Source organism: Desmodus rotundus, chromosome 11 (assembly GCF_022682495.2).
Source record: "Desmodus rotundus isolate HL8 chromosome 11, HLdesRot8A.1, whole genome shotgun sequence".
Taxonomy (NCBI): domain Eukaryota; kingdom Metazoa; phylum Chordata; class Mammalia; order Chiroptera; family Phyllostomidae; genus Desmodus; species Desmodus rotundus.
Window position 1 is genome coordinate 46537135 of NC_071397.1, and position 25436 is coordinate 46562570.

Sequence of the window (25436 nt, forward strand, 5' to 3'; positions counted from 1 at the left end):
AGGGAAAGCCTTTCTCTTGCTTCCAGGGAATAATACTATGAAAATGAACTGGTGGAAACAGGGACAAAAGGAGGTTTTATAGTCAATGCACAGAATCTCCTTGGTACAACCTTCAATCCTGGCTACCACTAACCTGCTGGGGGGAGACCTTAGCAGAGGTTCCACCACGCTGAGGTTGTGCTGAGAAATCACAGAGGAATCATTGGACTGGATTGTTCCTTGACTTTTAGCTCTATTTATGATGGGGAATTATGAGAGTCAAACACTGAGAGGAATATACTGCCAGTTGTAACGTGAGTTCTGCTGATCTTTTAGGCAGTTATTTTTATCCTTATCAACCAAGGTAACTCTACTTACAATCATTTATCATTAGATTGACTTTGGTATAAACATATATTTATTACATATATTTTGAAACCCTTTGATATATTGTGCCTAAGTTTTCCTGTAAGAATATGAGAACACACACTCATTCACCTGGGTCTCAGTTTGTATTCATTAACTGGCAATCTCAATCTTAATTATTCTGGTCAGTCTTAATTATACTGGAGGATTCTTTTATTGAACAGTGGTACCATTGGGAGAAAATAATTCCCATCTTAAAAGTAGAGTGGTAGAAACATATACCAAAGATCAAAACAGAAGATAAACAATTTAATCAACAGTAACATTAATAATGGGGCAATGATAATAGGAATTACTTATATTAATTCTCAGTGATTATAGTTTAAAAGTGCATTCACCAGACATTTTATCCTATCCTAATTTGTTTGAATATTATTGAGTACTTTTGCAAAATGGTCAAACACAATGTTAAAATCTGAAGAAATTGTATTCTCTTAAAAAGCTAACAATAATTGCTGTAATTTAGATTACATTTATAAAATATCTGTAGATCCATATGTGCTATTGAAAAAATTCTCTAGTTTAAAATTAGAAAGGAGACCAGAAGTTCTCTAGTTCACTCTCCTCCTTCACAGAGTGAGCAATCAAGAATCAGAATCTTTCACAGCTTGCTCAAGCTCATTTGGGAATACAAACAGAACTGGAATCCAAGTTCCTGTCCCCAGCCTGAGGCCCTTTCAATGCTTTGTATTCACTTAAAATAAAAAATTAATATCATATGTATTGAATACGGATTACATTCTATGTAACTGGTGCTGAAAGATATAGGCAGAAATCTAATTCAAGAAAATGAATATTTTTCTCTAACAAAATATCACACTCTTGTGATACACACAAAGCACCCACCCAAATCAGCACACTGCAGACATAGTTCTAAATTCTAACCTTGCTTCTGTCACTGTTTCTATGCAGCATTTGGTAGGTCAGTACACTTGAATGATGGTTACCCCATCTCTATATAACAGGGAAAATAATGTCTTGACTTTCTGAAGTTGGGAAAGGACTGTGTTTTTTTTTTTTTTTAAGAATGCATTAACAATGGAAAGGAACTTGAAAATTCTGTGTTATGTACATACTATCATGCTTGATAAGAAGCAAATTATTATATCAAGTACAATAATGATTAAACAAGGCAGAGAATCTTTAAGCATATATTCTGTTTGTGGCTTTGATTTGAATTCTACTCTTCTAGATAGACAGATTAACTATTTTTCTGTATATATGTTTTTCTTTCTTGACTAAATTCTTGTTAGAAATATTATATTGTAGAACTATAATAACTTTCCTGGACTTAGTAAGCCTAGCTAAATCATCCATGCAATTTCTCCCTAAACCCCTGCCTTAGCTCAAAGAACTGTTGGTATAGGTCACATTAAATGGGTAATTTCTGAATCTTTACTTTCTGATATTACAGCTGAACCAAAAATAAGAAAGCGTGAACACTGAGGGTAAATTGTGAACAAATAGCATAGCTATTTAATTTTTTTGTATACAAATGTTTGTATTTTTTAGAGGTTGGGGTGGACTTTCATTTCAGGACATGAACTAAAGTGGGGGAATGTAGGTGGGAGGGGGTGTGCAGGGCAGAGGGAATAGAGGGGGGAAAATGGGACAACTAATAGCATAATCAATAAAATCTATTATTAAAAAAATTAAAAAAAGAAATAAAAGTGAAAGAAGAATCAAAATAAATTATTTTGGAGTAATATCTTTCTTAAATTAAATGGTTAAATTATAATATTAGAATAGGCATAACCCCAATCTATATTTCAACTTCTATACATGCAATACTTGAATATAGACATCATTAATAACAAAATATTTGGCACTTTTTAAAATAAGAACTAACACAAATCTATTTGTCAAAGGTCTGTTTGCTGCACCTTATTAGCCTTGTCTATCATACAGTAGATAATCCTTATTAGCATTATCTATTCATATGTGAATAGATAAAATTCATATTCTTCTTGTTATTTATTAAAACATGCCCATGTTAATATACAAGAAACAGGTTTGGATCAAAGAAATACCTTTTTTAAAAGGTATTACCTTTTAAAAAAGGTATTTTTATTTATAAAAATATTTATTGCAGTTACTATGTTAGCTCTTCTTTCATGTTTCTGATTATATTTTTATTTTAACCATAAGAGGGCACATTAGTTCAAGAAAAATTAAAGAAAAAACAGCGACAAAAAAGAAATAGGCTTAGAAGTGGTAGGCAGAGAAAATTTGTGTTTTTAATTAGTATGTTTATTTTCACTCAATTTATTGTCATTTGCAACATAATTTATGAGTTTTTATTTGAAAATAATTCATGTATATATACTTTTATTAAGAAATTACTCTTCATTTTTTATTGCTAGCTACTCTCCTAGGAGAATGAAGTTGGCCTAGTTGCTTTTGATGAGGCTGACTATTATGTGACCAAGGAGGACATAAATCACAGCATTTGAAGAACATCCTGAGTTCAAAGGCACGTACGATTAAGTTATTATGAAGTAAGTAAATGCCAGTCCCTGGTCTTGTAGTTAAAAGAACAATGCACCTATGTGTGAATGAATGCAGCTCAGCAATTATGCTTCACTGCAAGTATTTATAACCTTTAAAATTTGGTACAAATTACAGAGAACAATAGATGGCCCCAGAGTGAATACAAGGCTTTATTTCACTAGAAAGGTTTGACTGAGGTCATAAGCTGCAAGAAGGCGGGCAGCTCAAGTGGCTTATGAATGACTGCTGAGTCGCAGAATGACTTCATTTGTTTACAATCTGTGGCAAGCTGTTATTTCTAATGTTCAGTCTTTTCTCTAAAGGCTGCAGGTTTTTAATCTGCAAAGACTGAAATAGATACTAGCTAGTGTTTAACAATAATGCTTTAGTTAATTTAAAGGACTACTTTAAAGGATTAATCACTATTTAATAAAATTAATTGAACATCTAAGTTTCAAGTTCTGGACTGGGTACTATAAAGATGGATTAGTATATTGTTTTTGGCTTGAAAATACAATTTTTAAAATATCCCTGTGATTTACAGAGAAATAAATCAGCAAATAACTATAGTATATGATATCTTTATATATTAATGGGAGAACAGAAACAAGAGTTATCAAACCTATTACAAAGTATATTTTACATTATACTTTTAAGGAAACTGAGGGGTTAGGCAAAATCACTAGTATATGTTATCTCCAGTTTAAGACTGCAGAGCTGCTCTGGTAATGTTTTTTTTTCCAAAAAGTCAATTATGCTATAAATTGTAGTAATTAGTAGCATAAAACAAGGCAATAATGTAATTAAAACCAAAATATTTACTTGGTATAGGAGATACTTTTATGCATTTTAATTCTGCTCCTTGTAAGCTAATAATACTCTAGGAATTTCTGTGTGGCTTTTACATCTGGTGGTTTGGAATTAGCATGTACAAAGAGAGTTCAGAATTATGCTTTAATTATAGTTTGAATGATGATTTGAGTCTGAGCATGAGTTGTCAACAGAATTGCGAACTGGGGGAAAGAGAGATAAGGGCTGTTAGTGGGATAAAAAGTATATTTGCAGTCACTTTAAAGTGCCTTTTGTTTTAAAAGAAGTAATTAATGTTAGGGATTAATTGGTTCAGATTCTTGATTTTAAAGTTATCACTTGGTTGCTAAGATGAAGCCTTTTCAAAATTACTACACGATGTACAATGACAGGAACATTTCAGTTGAAAGGTAGAAAACATAATTGAAAAGCTAGCTTTTGAGTGCCTGCTTATCACTTTAATTGATAGCAGACGAGACTGAGGAACTAAATGCTGTAGTTCAATAAAAAATGTATTTAGCTGGATTTCACATTATTATGCATGGTTTCCTCTAAACATTATTGCTGAAGTATTCATACAATAGTAGGCTTTAAGTGGAGCCTGGTCAGTATGTATTAACTACTATAAAGCAATCATTAAGTCAAAATTATGTGCAAACAATGGATCCAGGCATAGTATCTAAAAATCATTTAAGGTGTGTATAACTCAAATAGAGCATTCATAAGATTCATAAAATGCAGCTATAAAGAATGATGTTTTACATGTATATTTATTGACATGGAAAGTACATTATAAAATAGGCTATACGGTAGGAAGCTAACTACTGTAAGAAAAAATGATATATATATATACACAAATTATATATATACATTTTTATATATATCTAAATTGGAAAAATTAGAAAGGATATAGTTAAAATAGGAAAGGACTAAGTGTTAACAGTGGTCATTTCAGGCACTGGAATTATGGGAGATTTTAATTTTAAAATCTATTTTTAAAAAAAGATTTTATATATTTATTTTTAGAGAGAGAGGAAGGGAGGGAGAAACAGAGGGAGAGAAACATTGATGTGAAAGAGAAACATCAATCATTGCCAATTGTACTTGCTCTGACCAGGGACCAAACCTGCAACCCAGGCAAGTGCCCTGACTGGGAATGGCACCAGAGACCTTTCACTTTCTGGGACAATGCTCCATTAACTGAGCTACACTAGTCTGGGAGAGTTTAATTTTCAATAGGCTTATGTGTGTTTTCCTATTTTTCTACAACAAATATATTTTATTAGGTAATAAACAGGACATAGCATTCCAGTTTGCTTAATGTGTAGCAGAAAAATCTTTGTAACTTTACGTACTCTTGATGATATTTAGTTGGTCTTAACTTAAACTTACAATTCCTATTTATTCAGTTTGTTCTGTGTTTGTTTTTACATATTTAATTATAACAAGTATTAGAATTTAGCAAAATATAACATAGATAATACCTAATTTGTCTCATACAAATGAGAAGCTGAAGTGAATTCAGAAATAAGATAAAAGGACAATTGAACAATGGATCTGAATTTAAACTTTGCAAAAATAGATGTGAATATTTAAGATAATATGAAGGAATTATGCATAGGATGTGACCTAGGAATATAGGAAAAATGAAATAAAAATAAATTGATCCAAATATTACCACATTTTTTATCTGCACATGGGAAGGATGATGATAGAACTATTGGTAATGATTGAGCAAACCAATCACTCAGGACAGAAGGTATTATTTTATTTATGTATTCATTTATAAATTATATTTTATTGTTTATGCTATTATAGTTGTCCCAAATTGTACCCCCTTGTCCCCTTCCACCCAACTCTCCCACTCCCTCAGGCAACCCCCACACCATTGTCCATGCCCGTGAGTCATGTATGTATGTTCTTTGGCTACTCTATTCCCTGTACTGTACTTTACATCCCCATGATTATTCTGTAACTACCAATTTGTACTTCCCAATCACTTCACCTTTTTTACCTAACCACCTGACCCACCTCCCATCTGGCACCCATCAAATCATTCTCTGTATTTATGATTCTGTTCTGCTTCTCTGTTTATTTTGTTTTTTAGATTCAATTGTTGATAAATATGTATTTATTGCCATTTTATTGTTCATATTTCTGCTCTTTTTCTCTTAAAGAACATCCTTTAACATTTCATATAATACTGGTTTGGTGGTGATAAACTTCTTTAGCTTTTTCTTGTCTGGAATGCTTTTTATCTGTCCTTTTATTCTAAATGATAACTTTACTGGGTAGAATAATCTTGATTTAGGTCTTTGCTTTTCATCACTTTGAATGTTGCTTGCCAATCCCATCTAGTCTGCAAAGTTTCTTTTGAGAAATTAGCTGACAGTCTTATGGGGGTTCCCTAGTAGATAACTAATTGCTTTTCTCTTGCTGCTTTTAAGATTCTCTAATTTGTATTTAGCCTTTGGCATTTTAATTATGATGTTTATTGGTGTGGGCCTTTTTGGGTTCACCATGTTTGGGATTCTATGTGCTTCCTGGACTTGCATGTTTATTTTTTTCACCAAGTTAGGGACGTTTTCTGTCATTTTTCCAAATGGGTTTCCAGTTTCTTGCTCTTTCTCTTCCCCTTCTGGAACCCCTATGATGTGAATGTTGGTACACTTAAAGTTGTCCCAGAGGCTTCTTACACTATTCTCATTTAAAAAAAAAATTCTTTCTTTCTTCTTGCTGTTCTGATTGGTTGTTTTTTGCTTCCTTATGTTCTAAATCACTGATTTGACTTTTGCCTTCATCACTCTACTGTTGATTCCCTGTAAATTGTTCTTTATTTCAATATTAGTGTATCCTCTGTCTCTGACTGGACCTTTTTAATCCTGTGTTCTGTCTGGGGTCACACAGGATCAGCTAAAAAGCAATCTTCAGGTGACTGCTACTTGTGTTGAACTTGGAAGTGCCCAGGACAGGCCAAGATGTGAACCATGGCTGGCTGCTACTAGTGCTGGGCCTGGGGCAACTTAGCAAGAGGTATGGGGCTCAATGAAGCCAGATGCTGCTTGTTCGAGAGAATTTAGAGAAATCCAAAGCATGGGCCAAGACAAGCCATTTGTATGGAAAAGCCACTGGAACAGCTCCCGTGGGCCTGAAAAATGGGTGGGGCAGGGCCTCAGAGAATCACCAAGGTTGGGCAAACAGTATGAGCCGAGTTGATGGAGTCTCAGATATAGCACCAGCTGCTGACTTTGGGGGTTTGGAGGAAGTTCAGAAAAGGAACAATGGCCTCTGCCAGCACTTCTGTCTGGGAGAAAGCTTTCCCTTAGCTCTCTTCCTGATGCTGGAAAATTTAGTTCCTCCCCATATATCTTTGAGGCATTTCTTTCTTTCCTTTTTTTTTTTTTTAAAGATTTTATTTATTTACTTTTAGAGAGAGGGGAAGGGAGGGAAAAAGAGAGGAAGAGAAGCAGTAATGTGTGAAAGATAATATCGATTGGTTGCCTCTTGTACATGCTTCCAACTGGGGACCTGGCCTGCAACCCAATCATGTGGCCTGACTGAGAATTGAACCAGCAGCCTTTCAGTTTGGAGGCTGGTGCTCTATCCACTGAGCTACACAAGGCATGGCCCTGCTACCTTTCAATCTGCTGCTCCAGCACTGGAGCTCATAGGGTGTGAGTCTGAGTAAGTCTGTGTATGGACCCTTTAAGAGGAACTGCCTGGGATTCCAGCAGTTCTGTCTTCCACAGCTTCAATCCCTGATCATTTTTACAGCCAGAAGTCAAGGAAACTTATCTTCCTGGCACTAAAACCCTGGGCTGGTGGGCTAGTGTGGGCCTGGGACCCCTTGCTTGAGATATCCCTCCTGATTTTTATCTGCCATAGGTGGGTGTGAGATCAGCCCGTTCCACATCTCCACCTCTCCTACCAGTCTGGATGTGGTTTCTTCTTTAATTCTGTAGCTGTAGGACTTCCGTTCAGCTGAATTTCTGACAGCTCTGAATGATGGTTGTTCTACAGTTTAGTTGCAATTTTGCTGTGGTTGTGCAAGCAGGCAGGCTGTGTTTATCTATGCCTCCATCTTGACCAGAAGTAGACTTTCCTTTCAAGAAAGATAATGGGTTGGCTAGCACCCTGGCTACATATTTCTATCAAGTTGTATCCCTTTGAGTGAGGAAAAAAACATGTTCCAATAAAATTGTTCAAGGAGAGTTTATTTTCTTATTTCTATTTAAGCGAATGTCAGGGCACTGTAACTCAGACATCACATCAGTGTGAATAGTTGAACCACACATACAAAAATCAAAGGAGATGGATTTGAGTGAAGGTAGAGCAGGAATTTCCATTGATAGGAAGAGTGGAAATGGCTTCTAACAATTTACTTGAAACACATACCCACACAGGTATAGATATTATAGCACTTTGTGGCATCTCTAATCTAGGTTAAACAGGATCAAGCTATAAAAAATACTTTGCTCATTAGATTAGTAGCTAATTATGAGGTAAGCACTTAATGAGTTGTTGCAAATAAATGTTGTAAAATCACAGTTTAAGGGAGAAAGTTATGTTTCAGGGGACTCGGTATTAAGGTTCTTTCTTTTTCTGATTAAATGAGGTAGTCTAGTGGGTGTTTTATTTTTTTCTGCTTCATAGGCTGTCTTAATTCTGACATGTGAAAAACAGTTTTTAACCACTAGCAAATAATCAATTTTCCATTACAATTTTATTAACAGTAAGTACTCAGTCTCACAATTTTACTTAGAATGTTGGTTTAAATGTATGTGGCTATAATTTTTTTCAGCCCAAATGAAAATTTGTAGACCAACCATGTTTCAAATTGGTCCTTTAACCCATGACCTGATTTTCTTGAGAGAGAAAGCTTAGAAAATTTTCTAATTAGTGCTAGGACCTGATTTTCTGTGGCTCACTGCTTCATGTATTTATGTCTTCAAATTAAGCTGTTGGAAGTGTCTTTAGAGGTTGTTTTCTATTGATCTCTACAATTGTTCTCAGTAATTTAAAAGTTAACTGTGGCCCTGGCTGGTGTGGCTCAGTGGATTGAGCGCTGGACTGCAAACCCAAAGATCGCTGGTTCAATTCCCATTCAGGGCACATGCCTGGGTTGCATGGCCAGGTCCCCAGTAGGGGGCATGTGAGAGGCAACCACATATTGATGTTTCTCTTCCTCTCTTTCTCCTTTCCTTCCCCTCTCTAAAAAAAAAAAGTTAACTGTGCAGTGATTTTTAAAGAATGTGCTAGAGCTTTGAGTCGGCACACACTCCTCACCACCAGACCTTTCCTGGGGAGGAAAGATCTTTATATCCCTTTATTGGCTCCAAGCATAAGTGATATGTGATACACAGGGCCTCTAGCTGTCAAGTTCATTTCCTGTGTATAACTCTCCCATTCTTCCAGCCTGCAGTTCACGCCTTAAATGCCTCTTTCCTTATCAACTGAGAGGAGATTTGTACAGCATACCTGAGAAACTAAAGATCATTAATTACAAAGGTGCTGCTGGGCAACAGGAAATTTTTTCATTGGAAAGGTTTCAAATCTAAGAAAGCAATTAATTTCTCTGTGGAAGGTGATCATATTTTTGTCTTCTGATGTCCTCTATTGCAGTTGTATGGTTTAAAGCATAATAGATGGAGTTTGACTCCTCTCTCATTAACCCTCACTGTTTGTCTCCTTTCTGTGACTTGCCTTTCTGCTTTCATTTTGGCATTAGTGGCACCTTTCAGGAATTTGGAGTACATTTTATTTTTGTTTTTGTGAAAAAAGTTAGGAATATAACACAGTATTTTTCTTAATGTGCATGCACTGTCAAAAGTTTTTAAAAATATAAGTGTCTGTTTATTAAATGGAAATTGAAAATTAGGGAATACAGTTGCCTTTACTTGCCTTTCTCTGTTCCATATTTCCATGTCTCTCCTTCTGCAGTGAGAACTCTGGCTTCTGGCAACAGCAACACATTTACTCATATGCTTATCCCTTCAATGCACATAAAATAGTTTAAGAATCCATATACCTTTACCACCACAAAATAAACCTATTTAGATGAGTTCTAAATTTGTTTGCAATTCTTTTACTCGCTAGCTGGTGTTCAAAAGTAACTTTTTTGGGTCTTTATTTCTCCCAGACTGGATCTCATGTTTCTATTTGCATTTAATTTTAGGTTTTCCCTTATCTTTGTTGATTTACTTTTATTTTTTGAATATATAGAACATTAACACACTTCTGCAAGTATCCCCCCTTATTCTCAGGAGGTGTGTTCCAAGACCCCCAATGAGTGCCTGAAACTGAGCCTTATATATACTATGTTTTTCCTATACATACATACATACATACATATATACATACCTATGATAAATTTTAATTTATAAATTAGCCACAGTAAGAGGTTAACAACAACTAATAATAAAATAGAACAATTGTAATAATGTATTGTAGAAAAAGTTATGTAAATGTGATCTCTCTTTTTCTCAAAATGTCTTGTACTCTGATGATGTGAGATGATCAATGAGATGAAGTGAGGTGATGATATCGGTATTGTGATGTAGCAGCATTAGGCTACTGTTCACCTTCTGATGTATTTTTAGAACTGGGGTCAGCTGCTTTGGGAGATCCTGGATTATAGAGCCATGATGATGTACTGGATGTCAGGAGAAGATGATGTCAATGGCTGGGGATCATCGTTAGCTGAAGGTTTTTTACCAAAAATTTTTGGAAGAACATTGTAATCAGAAGTTGTCTCTTTTTGAGTCATTCAAGTATTGCTGTGGAAGTTGTAATCCTTTGGTGTTCATATAGGTCACTTTGATACTGCATTCTATCTGAGGATTGTATTCCATAATTTTTTCTTTTTTTCCCCTTATCTGAGGACATGCTTATTGATTTTAAAGAGAGGAGAAGAGAGGGAGATAGAGGGGGAGAGAAACATCCATGTGAGAGAGAAGCATTGATCAATTGCCTCTCACATGTGCCACTTGGACTGAATCTACACCCCAGGCTTGCCCTGACTGGGAATCGAACCCATGACCCTTCGTTTTATAGGACGATGCTCCAACCAACTGAGCCACATGGCCAGGGACATAATTTTGTCTTTAATGTCTAGGAAATTCAAAACACTTTGGCAAGTTTTGGTAATGTCTATATTGCTGGTTCTGCTTCAGTTTCTTCATCTTCCTCTGTAGATGACTTAAATTTTTCCAGTTCCTCACTGTTAACACTTCTGAATGGCTTTTAGTGTGTTCTTTCATCTCTTTAGGCATGTCCGCAAATCTTTGTCCACCAACATGTCTTGCTGTGTGAATGATTTTCCTAACTTCTCCATTGATCCTTAGGAAATCATTAAAATCACTCACAACTTCACTTCTTAAGTTCTTCCAGAAGGCATTTATAGCTTCTGGTTTTAATTTATCCACCTCAGCTTTTATGAATGTTATTGACTTAGCAATAGTGAATGATTTCCTACATGGTATCCATATTAGGATCTGCATCAATTGCTCGTCAAATATGATAAAAAAAACAAACCCAGGTGGGTGTGTGTGGCCTTGATAAACCAAATGATGCCCTGGTGGAGGAGCTGAATCAATGAGGTTGTACTTTGGGGTAAAAATACAAATTCAACATGTTAAGTTTCATAGCAAAGATTCAGGATGGCCAGATACATTGTCTATTATTAATAGTACTTTAAAGTCCAACATTTCCTCTTTCAAATATATATATATATATTTATATATTTATATATATATGTTACTTCTGGATGAAGAATTGGTGAAACCATTTCATAAACAAGATGGTTGTCACTCAGATTTCTTTTATTATGTTGCCAGAACACGCAAATAATTTTTGTTTTTGAGAGTGTAGGTTCTTCGCTCTGTATACTACACCAGGCTTTATCATATGCCCTGTGGTGTTGCCACATAGTACAGTACTAGGCTTAGTCTTTCCTTCCATGTTTTATGCCTTGGTGCTGCTTTTGCACTTTTATGAATGTAGGTAGATTCTTCTGCCACAAAGGCCCAATTTTATCACAATCAAAGACTTGTTTGGATGATATGCTGGAAATGTGGCAGCGGCTTCTTCTTTCTTCATCGGCAGACACCAGCTCTACAGTAATTTTTATAGTTTTCAGTTCAAAACCACTTCAGAGGTTGTGGAATTATCCCTTACTTGCAGTAAATGGGTAGATGTCATGCATTTCCAGGGATCCCTTGCTGAAAACTTCTTATGGGCTCAGTGCTTTCTGATGCAACATGTTCATGTCAATTGGGATACATTTTAGGCTCATGGTTTCCACCCACAAATTTAATGCCTTTTCTATCTTAACTAAGCACTTACACACACTGTGGCCATAACTTTTGCACTTTGAAATGCAACAGCAAAACTAGCATGAATTTCTCTTTCCTTCTTCACAATTTCACAGATAGTGTTGTTTTAACATAGATCTTAACAACTTCAGTATATGATTTTCTTCTTATTAAGTCAAGAACTTTCACGTTTTCACTTAAAGGAAGCACTTTGGGACTTCTCTTTGACACATCTGGATTGCCGGCATCACAACTCTTGTATTTTGGGACGAGTCTCGGGTAAAATCAGGGTTACATGAACTCTGGCACTGTAATACCACAGCAGTCATTCCGATCACCAAGACAGCAACTGAGTGACTACCCGGCAGGCAGCACACACAGTCTAGATAGGGTGGATGAAGAGATGGTTCCTGTCCTCGGTGGGACAGAGTGGGAAGGCATGAGGTTTCATCATGCTAATGAGAACAAGGTACAATTTAAAGTTCATGAATTGTTTACTTCTGAAAATTTTTGTTGAATATTTTTGGACCTCAGTTAACTGCAGGTGACTGAAACTGTGGAACATGAGATCTAGGATAAGGGGGGGCTACTGTAGGATATTTTGAAAGAGAGAGATGCCTCATTCATGTAACTTTTACTATAGTATATTATTATAGTTGTTCTATTTTATAATTAGTTACTGTTATTAATCTTTTACTGTGGCTAATTTATAAATCAAACTTTGTTACAGATATGCATGCATAGGAAAAAAAATAGTAAATATAGGGTTCAGTATTATCCATGGTTTAGGCATCCCCTGGGGGTTTTGGAACATGTCCCCATGAATAAGGGGAACTACTGTATATTCAACAGACTCTGTGACATGTGGTATTTTTATTTTGAATATTATTCAGAAATTTGGTAATTTCTGTTTATATTTTCTTTCACTTTTTCAAAGAGTTGTTCATGAAATAAAAAGTAATTTCCAGGTTGGAAGGCCTTTTTGATATTTGATTGCATTTTTCAGTTCTAGTTTTGTGCATTCCGATCAGTCTGTGTTGTTTATTACATTTCTTTTTTATGTAACTTGATGTTTTCTTTGTCACTTAGTATATTATCAATTTTGGTGAATTTTTCATGTGTACCCTGAAAGAATGTTTTTTTTTCAGGGTTAGTGTTGTATGTCATACATATTTATAAGATATATTCTTCCCTAACCAGTGTGGCTCAGTGGGTGGGACATTGTCCTACAAAGTGAAAGGTTGACTGTTCCATTCCCAGTCAGGACACATGCTTGGGTTATGCATTTGTGGAAGTTGGGGTGTGTACAAGAGGCAACTGATTGATGTTTCTTTCTCACATTGATGTTTCTCTACCTGTCTTTCTACCTTCCTTCCACTCTCTCTAAAAATAAATAAATAAATAAAAATTAAGAAAAAGATACATTCTATGAATTGTATTGTTTAGATCTTGTATATTCTTATTTATCTTTTTACAGTTGATGGGTTTTGTACTGCTAGTGGTGTGCTAAGTATTAATTTTTTTATTATTTGTGTTTCCATCTCTTTCTCTTTGCATCATTAAGTTTTTGATTTGCATATGTACTTTCTGTGTTATTTGGGACATAGGTATTTATAGCTATTGTATCTTCCCTGTGAATTCTGGCTTTTAGCATTAAAAAATGTTTTTATTTTTCTTAAGTATTGCTTTTTTGACACAAATTCTACTTTATATTAGGATTACAAACTCTGTTTCTTTGTTGTTTCCATTTGCTTTGTGTATCTACTCCCATATCTTTATGTTTAACTCTTTAACGTCACTGCTTTAGATGTTTCCCTTATATACAGCATAGTTAAGTTTTGTTTTACATACCACTTTGAAAATATTTTTCTTTTTACAAGCAAAGTAAGCCAATTTACATTTATTTATATAACATATATTTGGTGCTGTGTCATGTTATTTTATGTTTTAATTACATACATAATTGTGTGCATTATATTATATTTACTCTCTTTCTCTAACTTTTGTTTGGTCCTTTTTAAAGTCTCTTTTGGTATTTAAGAAAATTTGTACTTTTTATAGTTCTTTTAATTCCCCTCTCTCTTAACAATTACAATCTCACTTGCCAATATTTTTTAGAATATTATACATGTCTTTATCTGTTTCTTTTCAGAAGCTTTTTTAAAAAAGATTTTGTTTATTTACTTTTAGACAGAGGAGAAGGGAGGAAGAAAGAGAGGAAGAAAAACATCAATATGTGGTTGCCTCTCATGCACCCCCTTACTGGGGACCTGACCCACAACCCAGGCATGTGCCCTGACTGGAAATAGAACTGGTGACCCTTTGGTTCGCAGGTCAGCACTCAATCCACTGAGCCACAGCTGGGGCATCTTTTCAGAAGCTTTAGAAAAAAAATTGGTGTTCACTTACAGTTCTCCTGCACTTTCCCCCATTGTTTCCCCTCTACCTCATCGACCCACTCCCACAGTCAATCCCCCCCCTCTGTTGTCCATGCCCATGAGTCCTTTATTCATGTTCCTTTGCTTGCCCCTTCCCCTTCTTTCTCCTGTTATCCCCATACCCTGTCCCCTCTGGTCACCGTCAGTTTGTTCTTTATTTCCAAGTCTCTGTTCTATTTTGCTCATTTGTTTGTTTTGTTGATTAGGTTCCACTTATAGGTGAAATCGTATGGTATTTGTCTTTCACCACCTGGTTTATTTCACTTAGCAAAATGCTCTCCAGTTCCATCCATGCTGCTGAAAAGGGTAGGAGTTCCTTCTCTTTTTCTGCTGCATAGTATTCCATTGTGTAAATGTACCACAGTTTTTTGATTCACTCATTTACTGATGGGAACTTAGGCTATTTCCAGCACTTGGCTATTGTAAATAACACTGTTTTGATCATTGGGATGCATAGGTTCTTTTGAACTGGTGATGCAGGATTCTTTAGGGCAAAGGACCTGAAAGACACTTCTCCAAGGAGGACATACAGAGGGCCTGTAGACACATGAAAAAATGCTCAATATCACTAGCCATCAGAGAGATACAAATTAAAACCACAATGAGATACCACTTCACACCAGTCAGAATGGCCATCATTAATAAATCAACAAACAACAAGTGCTGGCAAGGTTGTGGAGAAAAGGGAACCCTAGTACACTGTTGGTGGGATTGTAGACTGGTGCAGCCATTGTGGAAAACAGTATGGAATTTCCTTAAAAAACAAAAGATGGAACTGTCTTTCTATCCAACGATCCCATTGCTGAGACTATACCCTAAGAATGCTGAATCATTTGCCTTTTGCCAATTTTAAATGGTATCTTTTCATTCTTACTTATTAACTGTAGAATGACTTTACATTTTATCTTTATTTAAAAAAATTCTTTATTCTTCCATTATTTAGTTCCATTCATTTTACTTTGTCAGAATATACAATGTTCACAAGTTATTTTTTTTTCTTTTTAAAGATTTTATTTATTTATTTTTAGAGAGAGGGGAAGGGAGGGAGAAAAACATTCATGTGCAAGAGATACATCAATCTGTTGCCTCTCGTACATTCCCAACTGGAGATCTGGCCTGCAGCCCAGGCATGTGCCCTGATTGGAAATCGAACCGGTGACCTTTCAGTTCTCAGGCCCTCATTCAATCCACTGAGCCACACCAGCCAGGGCCACAAGTTATTTTTTTGACCAATGTCCCCACTCTTTTAGTTGAAGCTCTGTAATTAAGTATGGTAAATGTTCACTACAGTGCTTTTGCTGACGTTTCCCAAATTCCTTATTGGTTGGTTATCATCCTCTATTTTGTTAGTTAAGAGAGGCATTAGTGTACAATGTTTTCTGAGTTTCTGCTCATTCAAAACTTCTTTCTACAGCTTTAAAGGACAGCTTGGGAGGATACAAAATTCTTCACTCTTTCTTTTATTGAGTTTTTTGAGAATGCTGTCCCACTGTTGCCTTTCTTTATATATTGTCCTTAAGAAGTTTCCTACCAGTCACATTTTCTTATTTTACAACTTTTATTTTGTCTGCAAGTCTAGGGAATTTTTTCTTTGTTTATCAAGTCCTGTGGTTTTGCTCAGATTGTTATATCTAGTTTTGTCATGTATACAATGATATCTTTAAATATGTAAACTTTGTTATCTCTCTTTACCAGAAATTTTTCCTTGATTAAATTTTAGTTCTGGTGTATTATTTTGTGTTTCTTCTACTGGGATTCCAATTACTACAAGTATGTTGGACTGTCTTTTCTTGTTTTCCATTTTATGCATTTTTCTGATCTTCTTCTTTATCTTAGTTTAATTCTCTTGGTTGTTATTCTGCCTTTTCAACATTGCTTATTAAATATTTATTTGAATAACTTATAATTTATTCTTTCTGGGATGGTTTGTCCTTTATACCAATTTCTTCATTTAATCAACTCCCATGCTTATTTTTCAGTTTTTTTAAATTCTTAAGTTTTGAATTTCTAAGTCTAATTTTCTCTTAATTTTTAAAATGTTGATTTGATACTATTTAATTCAATTAGGAGAAAACAGTAGTTTTCTTCTGCCTCATGGATTGTTGTTTGGAGGGATAGAAAATTTTCATCAACTGAAATGCAATTATTCTTTTCTTTGTACAGTAGCTTTATAAGAAGCTATTTATTTATACTTCTAGGCATTTTTTGATTACAGTTTCTAGTTGAAGAGCAATGTTTCCTGAAGTATAATGAAGTTCAGTCTGTTCAATCAATGATATTGCTAGTGCTGGTGCAGGTAGAGGAATTGGTCTTTCTTTTCTTTTGTTCTTGTAGAACTTAAACAATTTCTTTTATTAAAAAAATTGAATTTATTGGGGTGACATTGGTTAACAAAACCATGCAGTTTCAAGTGTACAACTCAATAAAACATCATCTGCACACTGCATTGTGTGCCTATTGCCCCAAAGTTTCTTTCTGTCCCCATTTTTTGCCCCTTTGCTCACCTCCAACTTCCTGCCACCCCCTTTTCCTCTGGCTATCACCACTTTGTTGTCAGTGTCTTTGTATTATGTATACAATATGTTTTATCATATATGTTTTATGTATGTAATGTGTTTTATTTATTATATATTATAATATGTTTTATTATGTATGTATTACATATATTACATATATGTATAGACAGAGAAGGGATAAAATGCAATATAATGTTGGTATATATGTAATATATGTGATATCACATCTATTACACATCATGTGCATTACATATATAGCAACATCACATATGTAATTACATACATGTAATATATCACTTATATAATATAAAATATATATAATATGTGTGTTTTTTCTTAATTCCTTTACTTTCTTTCACTAGTCCCTCTAACTGCCTCCCTTCTGACAGCTGTCAGTCTATTCCCCGTGTCCATGCCTCTCTATTTTGTTAGTCAGTTTACTTTATTCATTGGATTCCACATATAATTGAAATATATGGTATTTGTCTTTCTGACTAGCTTATTTCATTTAGCATAATAATCTCTGGGTCCATTCATGGTGTCACAAAAGGTAAGATTATTTTTAGTTCTTCTTCTTTTCTCCTTCTTCATCTCCTTCTCCTCCTTCTCCTCCTTCTTTTCTTCTCCTTCTCCTTCTCCTTCTCCTTCTCCTTCTCCTTCTCCTTCTCCTTCTCCTTCTCCTTCTTCTTCTTCTTCTTCTTCTTCTTCTTCTTCTTCTTCTTCTTCTTCTTCTTCTTCTTCTTCTTCTTCCCCTCCTCCTCCTCCTCCTCCTTCTTCTTCTTCTTCTTCCTCCTCCTCCTTCTTTTCTTCTTCTCCTCCTCCTCCTCCTCATTCTCCTCTTCCCCCTTTTTCTTCTTCTTCTCCTACTCTTCCTCCCTCCTCCTCTTCCCCCCTCCCTCTTCTTTTCCTCCTCCTCCTCCTCCAGCTGAGTAGTATTCCATTGTGTAATTATACCAGAGCTTTTTTATCCACTCATCTACTAATGGCCACTTGGGCTGTTTCCAGATCTGGGCTATTGTAAATAATGCTGCAATTGAACACAAGCATACCTATATTCTTTAGAATTATTGTTTTGGGATTCTTAAGATTCCTAGAAGTGGAGTTACTGGGTGAAAAGGTAGTTTCATTTTTAATTTTTTGAGGAAACTCCCTACTGTTTTCCACAGTGACTGTATCAGTTTACATCCACCAACAGTACATAAGGGTTCCCCTTTCTTCACGTTCTTACCAGCGTGTGTATATTCACTGATGATAGCCATTCTGACAGGTGTGAGGTGATATCTTATTGTGGTTTTAATTTGCATCTTCAGATGATTAGTGACATTGAGCATCTTTTCATATGTCTACTGGTCATCTGTATGCCCTCTTTGGAGAAGTGTCTATTCTGGTCCTTTGCCCATTTTTGATTGGGTTGTTTGTCTTCCTGGTGTTGACTTGTGTAAGTTCTTTACATATTTTGGAAATCAACCCCTTATCAGATGTATCATTGGCAAATATGTTCTCCCATGCAGTGGGTTGCCTTTTCATTTTGTTGATGGTTTCTTCTGCTGTGCAAAAGCTTTTTAGTTTGATGTAATGCCATTTGTTTATTTTTTTCCTTCATTTATTTTTTCCCAAGGAGATATATTGGCAAAAAAATTGCTACAAGAGATGTCTGAGATTTTACTGCCTATGATTTTTATGGTTTTGTGACTTTAAGTCTTTAATCCATTTTGAATTTATTCTTGTGTATGGTGTAAATTGGTCTAGTTTCATTTTTTGCATGTACCTGTCCAATTTGTCCAACACCATTTTTTGAAGAGACTGTATTTACACCACCTTATTCTCCTGCCTCCTTTGTCAAATATTCATTGACCATAAAGTCATGGGTTTATTTCTGGGCTCTCTGTTTTGTTCCATTGGTCTATATGCCTGTGCTTATGCCAGTACCAGACTGTTTGGATTACAATGACCTTGTAGTATAGTTTGATATCAGATATTGTGATACCTCTAACTTTGTTCTTCTTTCTCAATATTGGTGATGGTATTTAGGGTCTTTTTTGGTTCCATATAAATTATTGGAATATTTGTGCTAGATCTGTGAAATATGCCATTGGTATTTTAATAGGAATTGCATTGAATCTATAAATTGCTTCAGGTAGTAAGGACATTTTAATGATGTTAATTCTTCCAATGCATGAACACGGTATATGGTTCCACTTATTTGTATCTTCCTCAACTTCTTTCTTCAGTATCCTATAATTTTTCGAGTATAGGTCTTTTACCTCCTTGGTTAAATTTATTCCTAAGTGCTTATTTTTTTATTTTTTTAAAATTTCTCTTTCTGAGAGTTTATTATTGGTGTATAAGAATGCCACTGATTTCTGAATATTAATTTTTTATTCTGCTATTTTGCCAAATTCATTTATTAGATCTACTATTTTTTTGGTGGAATGTTTAGGATTTTCTAAGTACAGTATCATGTCATCTGGGTATAGTGGCAGCTTAGCTTCTTTCTTTCCAGTTTGAATGCCTTTTATTTCTTCTTCTTGTCTAATTGTTGTGGCTAGGACTTCCAGTACTATGTTGAACAAGAGTGTCTGAAAGCAGACATTTCCATCTTGTTCATTATTTTAAGGGAAATGCTTTCAGTTTTTGCCCATTGAGTATGATGTTGGCTGTGGGTTTGTCATATGTGGCCTGTTATATTGGTGTACAACCCCTCTATTCCCACTTTGTTGAGAGTTTTTGTCATCAATGGGTGCAAGACTAAAAAACAAATACAAAAGACTAATGAATCCAAGAGCTGGTTCTTTGACAAGATAAACAAGATTGACAAACCATTAAACAGACTCAACAAGAAAAATAAAGAGAGGACCCAAATAAATAAAATTAGAAATGAAAGAGAAGTAAGAACTGACACCACAGAAATACTAAGGATTATAAGAAAATCCTATGAACAACTATATGCCAACAAACTGGGAAACCTGGATGAAATGGATAAATTCCTAGAAATATACAATCTTCCAAAATTGAATCAGGAAGAATAAAAAAAAAACCTGAATAGACTGATTACAACTAATGAAATTGAAGCAGTAATCAAGATATTTCCAGAAAACAAAAGTCCTGGACCAGATGGCTTCACAGGTGAATTTTACCAAATATTGAAAGAATAACTAATACTTATCCTTCTCAAACAGTTCCAAAAATATTCAAGAAGAGAGAAGACTTCCAAATTCTTTTTATGAGACCAACGTTATCCTAAATCCAAAGCCAGGTAAAGATGCTACAAAGAAAGAAAATTATAGGCTAATATACCTGATGAACACAGATGCTAAAAAATCATCAGCAAAATATTAGCAAATATAATATAATTATACATTAAAAAGATAATATACCATGATCAAGTAGGATTTATTCTGAGCATGCAAGGTTGGTATAATACTTACCAGTCAATAAATAGCACATAAACAAAATGGAGGATAAAAATTACACGATTATATAAATAGATGTAGAAAAAGCATTTAATAAAATCCAGCACTTATTTATGATAAAATTTGTCCTCTTTATTTCACTTTAGGAAATAAGGTGTCATGCCTCCCAGAAGTACCATTCTTTATTTAACATGATTCTTCCCCAGAAACAATTCTTGGATGTCATTACTTTCTATTCTTCCCTTTTAGCCCCTTCCCTGTAGCTGGTGCTGTGTACTACTAAGTCTGGTTTATAGGATTTTGGCACTTAGTGTTGGACTTTCTTCTTTTGGGGTTAATTTTGTTTGTGCTTAATCTTTCTCCTCTGTTTTCCTCTTCTTTTTTTCACTGAGTCTCTGGTGCTTCCCTTTTCCCTTTCTAAAATACCATGAGCTTGAAGTAATTCTGGGATTTTTGTTGCAATGTTGTGTTTATTTCTCTATTTATGGTTATTTTAAATTCAGGATATTCTATCTCTTAGTCATGTTGAAGGATCATGTGTGGTTTTATTTGTGCTCCTGACTGATTTTACATTATTGGGTTTTTTGTTTGTTTTGTTTTTAAAGAGCATATGTGAAGAGAGTTGGATTCAGGTAACTGTCCTTATCCTCTAAAGCTGGAAGTCTTTATCTCAGAAGATATTTTAAAATAAACTATTTCAAGTAGGTATGTTATTCCCTAGTTCCTTTTCCAGGGAAAAGGTCTTCTGATGGCTGCCTCTTAGACTACAAACCTATTCACGTTTTTACCATTCTTAAAAATTCTTAAAATAAATTTTCCCTCATGTTATGCTATACTATTATATAATCTATTTCCTCTCCTTATTATTTAAACTTCTGAAAAGATTGGTCCATATTCACTGCCTTTAATTCCTCTTCTCCCATTTATGTTTCTACTTTATGCTCTTGTACCTGTGTCCCTAGCACTTATCAAAATATCTCTCCTTAAGTCACCAATAACTTCCTAGTTTTCGATTCTAACAATGTTGTTTAGTCTTTATTTCACTGGAATGTGATGGTCCCTTGAATTCTATGCCATGGCATACACTGGTCCTCCTTTTGCTTGTCTGACAGGGCCTCCCAGGTTTCCTCTGTGACCTTTATTCAGGAGGGTGACCAGAGGGATGTATCCTTAAAACTCTTACTGATCTTTTACCTGGCTCAGTTCCTGGAATGAAGCAGAAGCTTGATGTTTTCAAAAACACTGCATAAGTGAAATAAAACCTATCTCCAAGCTATGACCTTTAATGTGGGACCAGCTGTAACTAGGCCCAGCTGGGACTATAGGCCCCAATTACTCTTTAGTCCCATCATTCATTCAACAGACATTTAAAATTGGAAGATTTCACAGATAAATCTGGACTTCTTCTTCTCTTGCTTAACATGAAACTGTAGTGACACTGAGTTGTCATTTCTTTAAAGCAACTTGTCATGGAAGTGAGTAGACACTACTCTCTAATGGACAGGCATGTGCTATCAACTTGATTTGATTCATTAATTTACCTTGCCTGCCTGTGGTATTTTAATTTGGTTCTCCTATTTCAATCTGTTATTTATACCCAAATGATATCCAAAGGAAGTAATGATAGCCCTGGGTAGGTGTCTTGTTAGAAAGGGATTTGGTATTCTGAACATATTTACTCCTAAAATTAGGTCTTCCATATATGTTTATTGGTTGATTTAGCATGCAATTGACTTATAAATAACTTCTGGAAACTTTGATCTTGGAAATGGAACATGTAAAGTCATATCTCCATTATCTGCATTTTAAGGAGAGGGCCACCACAAGCATAAAATAATACCTAAGCTAATCAGCACAGGTGTGTCTTGTTTAATAGACCCACAAAAGAAAGATTTGAACTTATTAAGCCACAACTTTATGATTTGATAGCTTTTGTTATGCACTGTTTAGTTCCTTTATAAAAGGAATCAGTGCTATATACTTTTGAGTAGTAACTATCAAGCCCAGGTAAGCATGATTATAAATAACTGCTTGACCTTTTTAAATCAAACTGACTGCTAACACCCAGTATTTTAAAAAGTCAACATTTTAATAAAACATATAAATATTTCAGAAAAAATTGCTTTAGTACAGTAACTACGTTCATTCATTCATCTTCAGTTTTTAAATTTAAGGTCATTTTTAAAGTATATTTTATTGATTATGCTATTACGGTTGTTCCATTTTTTTCCCCTCCTTTATGCACCTCTGCCCAGTACCTCCATTCTTCCAGCAATCCCACCCCCTTAGTTCATGTCCACAGGTTATACATATAAGTTCTTTGGCTTCTCCATTTCCTATACTACTCTTAACCTCCCCCTGTCTATTTTGTAGCTACTAATTATGCTTCTTATTCCCTGTACCTTTTCTCCCACTCTCCCCCTATGCCCTTCCTGCTGATAACCCTCCATGTGATCTCCATTTCTATGATTTTGTTTCTGTTCTAGTTGTTTGCTTAATTTGTTTTCGTTTTCTTTTTTTAGGTTCAGTTGTTGATAGTTGTGAGTTTGTTGTCATTTTACTGTTCATAGTTTTGATCTTCTTTTTCTTAGTTAAGTCCCTTTAACATTTCATATAATAAAGGCTTGGTGATAATGAACTCCTTTAGCTTTACCTTGTTTGGGAAGCACTTTATCTGCCCTTCCATTCTAAATGATAGCTTTGCCAGATAATCTTTGCCAAGAATAATCTTGGATGTAGGTTCTCGTCTTTCATGCCTTTGAATACTTCTTTCAGTCCCTTCTTGCTTACAAAGTTTCTTTTGAGAAATCAGTTGATAGTCTTATGGGAATTCCTTTATAGATAACACTCTCCTTTTCTCTCTTTTAAGATTCTCTCTTTAAGTTTTTGGCATTTTAATTATGATGTGTGTTAATGTAGCCCTCTTTGGGTCCAGCTTGTTTGGGACTCTGTGAATTCCCTGGACTTGAATGTCTAGTTCCTTCGCCAGATTGGGGAAGTTTCCTTTCATTATTTTTTCAAATAATTTTTCAATTTCTTGCTCTTCCTCTTCTCCTTCTGGCACCCCTATGAGTTGGATGTTGGTACATTTAAAGTTGTCTCAGAGGTTCCTAAGCCTCTCCTCATTTTTTTTTTGAATTCTTGTTTCTTCTTTCTGTTCTAGGTGAATGTTTATTTCTTCCTTCTGTTCCAAATCATTTATTTGAGTCCTGGCTTCCTCCCCTTCGCTGTTGGTTCCCTGTATATTTTTCTTTATTTTACTTTGTATAACCTTTACTTCTTCCTATATTTTGTGGCTGTACTCAGTTATTTCTCTGAGCATCCCAATTATCAGTCTTTTTGAACTCTACTTCTGACAGGTTGTCTATCTCCTCATTGCTTAGTTCTTTTTCTGGATTTTTCATCTGTTCTTTCATTTGGGCCATATTTCTTTGCCTCCTCATTTTGTCAGTGCACTTGTTACCTTGTAAGGGGTGGAGCCTTACGTATTTGCCAGGGAGGGGCAACTGGCTTCAGCATGTTTTGGTGCTGTAGGTTGGGGAGGGGTCAGACAAGAAAAAATGACACTTGCTTGACTCTTGCTGTGCTTTCCGTCACTTCCTCCCTTCCCCCAAGTGACTGGCACCCTTCCAGCTGCTGCCTTGGGGCTGAAATGCCAAGTGGGTGGGCTTGTGAACATTCTAGGACCCTGGGGGCCCCTCCAACAGACTGTCCTAAGAGACTAGCAGTTTCTTCCACTGTTGCAACCCCTGCAGGTTTTTACAGCCAAAGGTTATAAGACTTTCTTTTCTTGGTGCTGGAACCCTGGGTTGATTGGTCTTTCCTGGTGCTAGAATTACTTGCTCCCAAGTTGTCCCTCCTGGTTTTTACCTGTACAGGAATGAAGGACTGTCGGGTCCACCAGCTGGTGCCTTGCCCACCCAGTCTGCCACCTTGCCATGCATCCTCTCCACCCTGGCTGCCCATCTCTGCCCCTCCTACCCATCTGGATAAATGTCTTCTTTAATTCCTTGGTTGTCTGGAAGTTCTCTTTGCTTCGTTTTGTTTTTTAATTTTAGATTGGTTGTTATCCTTCTTATGGTTATTGAGTAGGTGAAATGTATGTACTTACACCTTCATCTTGGCTGGAAGTCCCAAGGTTTTATATATATATTTAAAGATTTTATTTATTTATTTTTAGAGAGGAGAAGGGAAGGAGAAGGAGAGGGAGACAGAAATATCAATGTGTGGTTGCCTCTTACGTGGCCCCTACTGGGAACCCGGTCTGCAACCCAGGCATGTGCCCTGACTGGGAATTGAACTAGTGACCCTTTGGTTCATAGCCCACACTCAATCCACTTAACTACACCAGCCAGGGCCCAAGGTCATATATTTTATAAGGTCGTAATCAATGACTTGTACAACATTATCTTCTCCTTTTTCATTTAGCATTGTTTTACATGAGAATTGATCTGTCTATATTTCATATTTAACCTTTTATTGGCATCATATATCCTATGTCAGTATGTGCTTGATTTTGGAGACTTGGATTTTCTTAAGTTTTTCACTGTTAGAGTAATGGTGTTATAAATATCTTAATTTTTTTTTACTCCCTTTGAATGATTTCTTCCCATTTATTCTTAAAACTCTTTTCTCCTTTGGCTTTTTGGAAAGTACTTGTCATAGTCTTCCTCTGCCTTTTTTTCTTTTAATGGTCTCTTTATCTGTTCTTGAACCTTAACTGTCATCTAAGTCTCTGAAGCAAACCATTTGGGAGTTTTTAACTCTTTTAGTAGATAAAGTGGTGAATAGGATATGGCTGCTGCTTTCAAAGACCATCCAGTCTAGAAGAAGATATAGGCATTCAGATACACTTGCAAGAGAGTAATATGGGCTCTGTACAAAGAAGACACTCTGCAGAGGCTCATTAGTTCTACTGGGTGAGGGAAGATCAGAAAAGTTTATATAGAGGATATCATTTTTGAATTCAGTTTTGAAATAGGGGTAGAAATATAAAGGAAGGCTAAGATAAATTCCAGGGCAAAGGTAGGAAACTGTTGCTATAATCAAGGC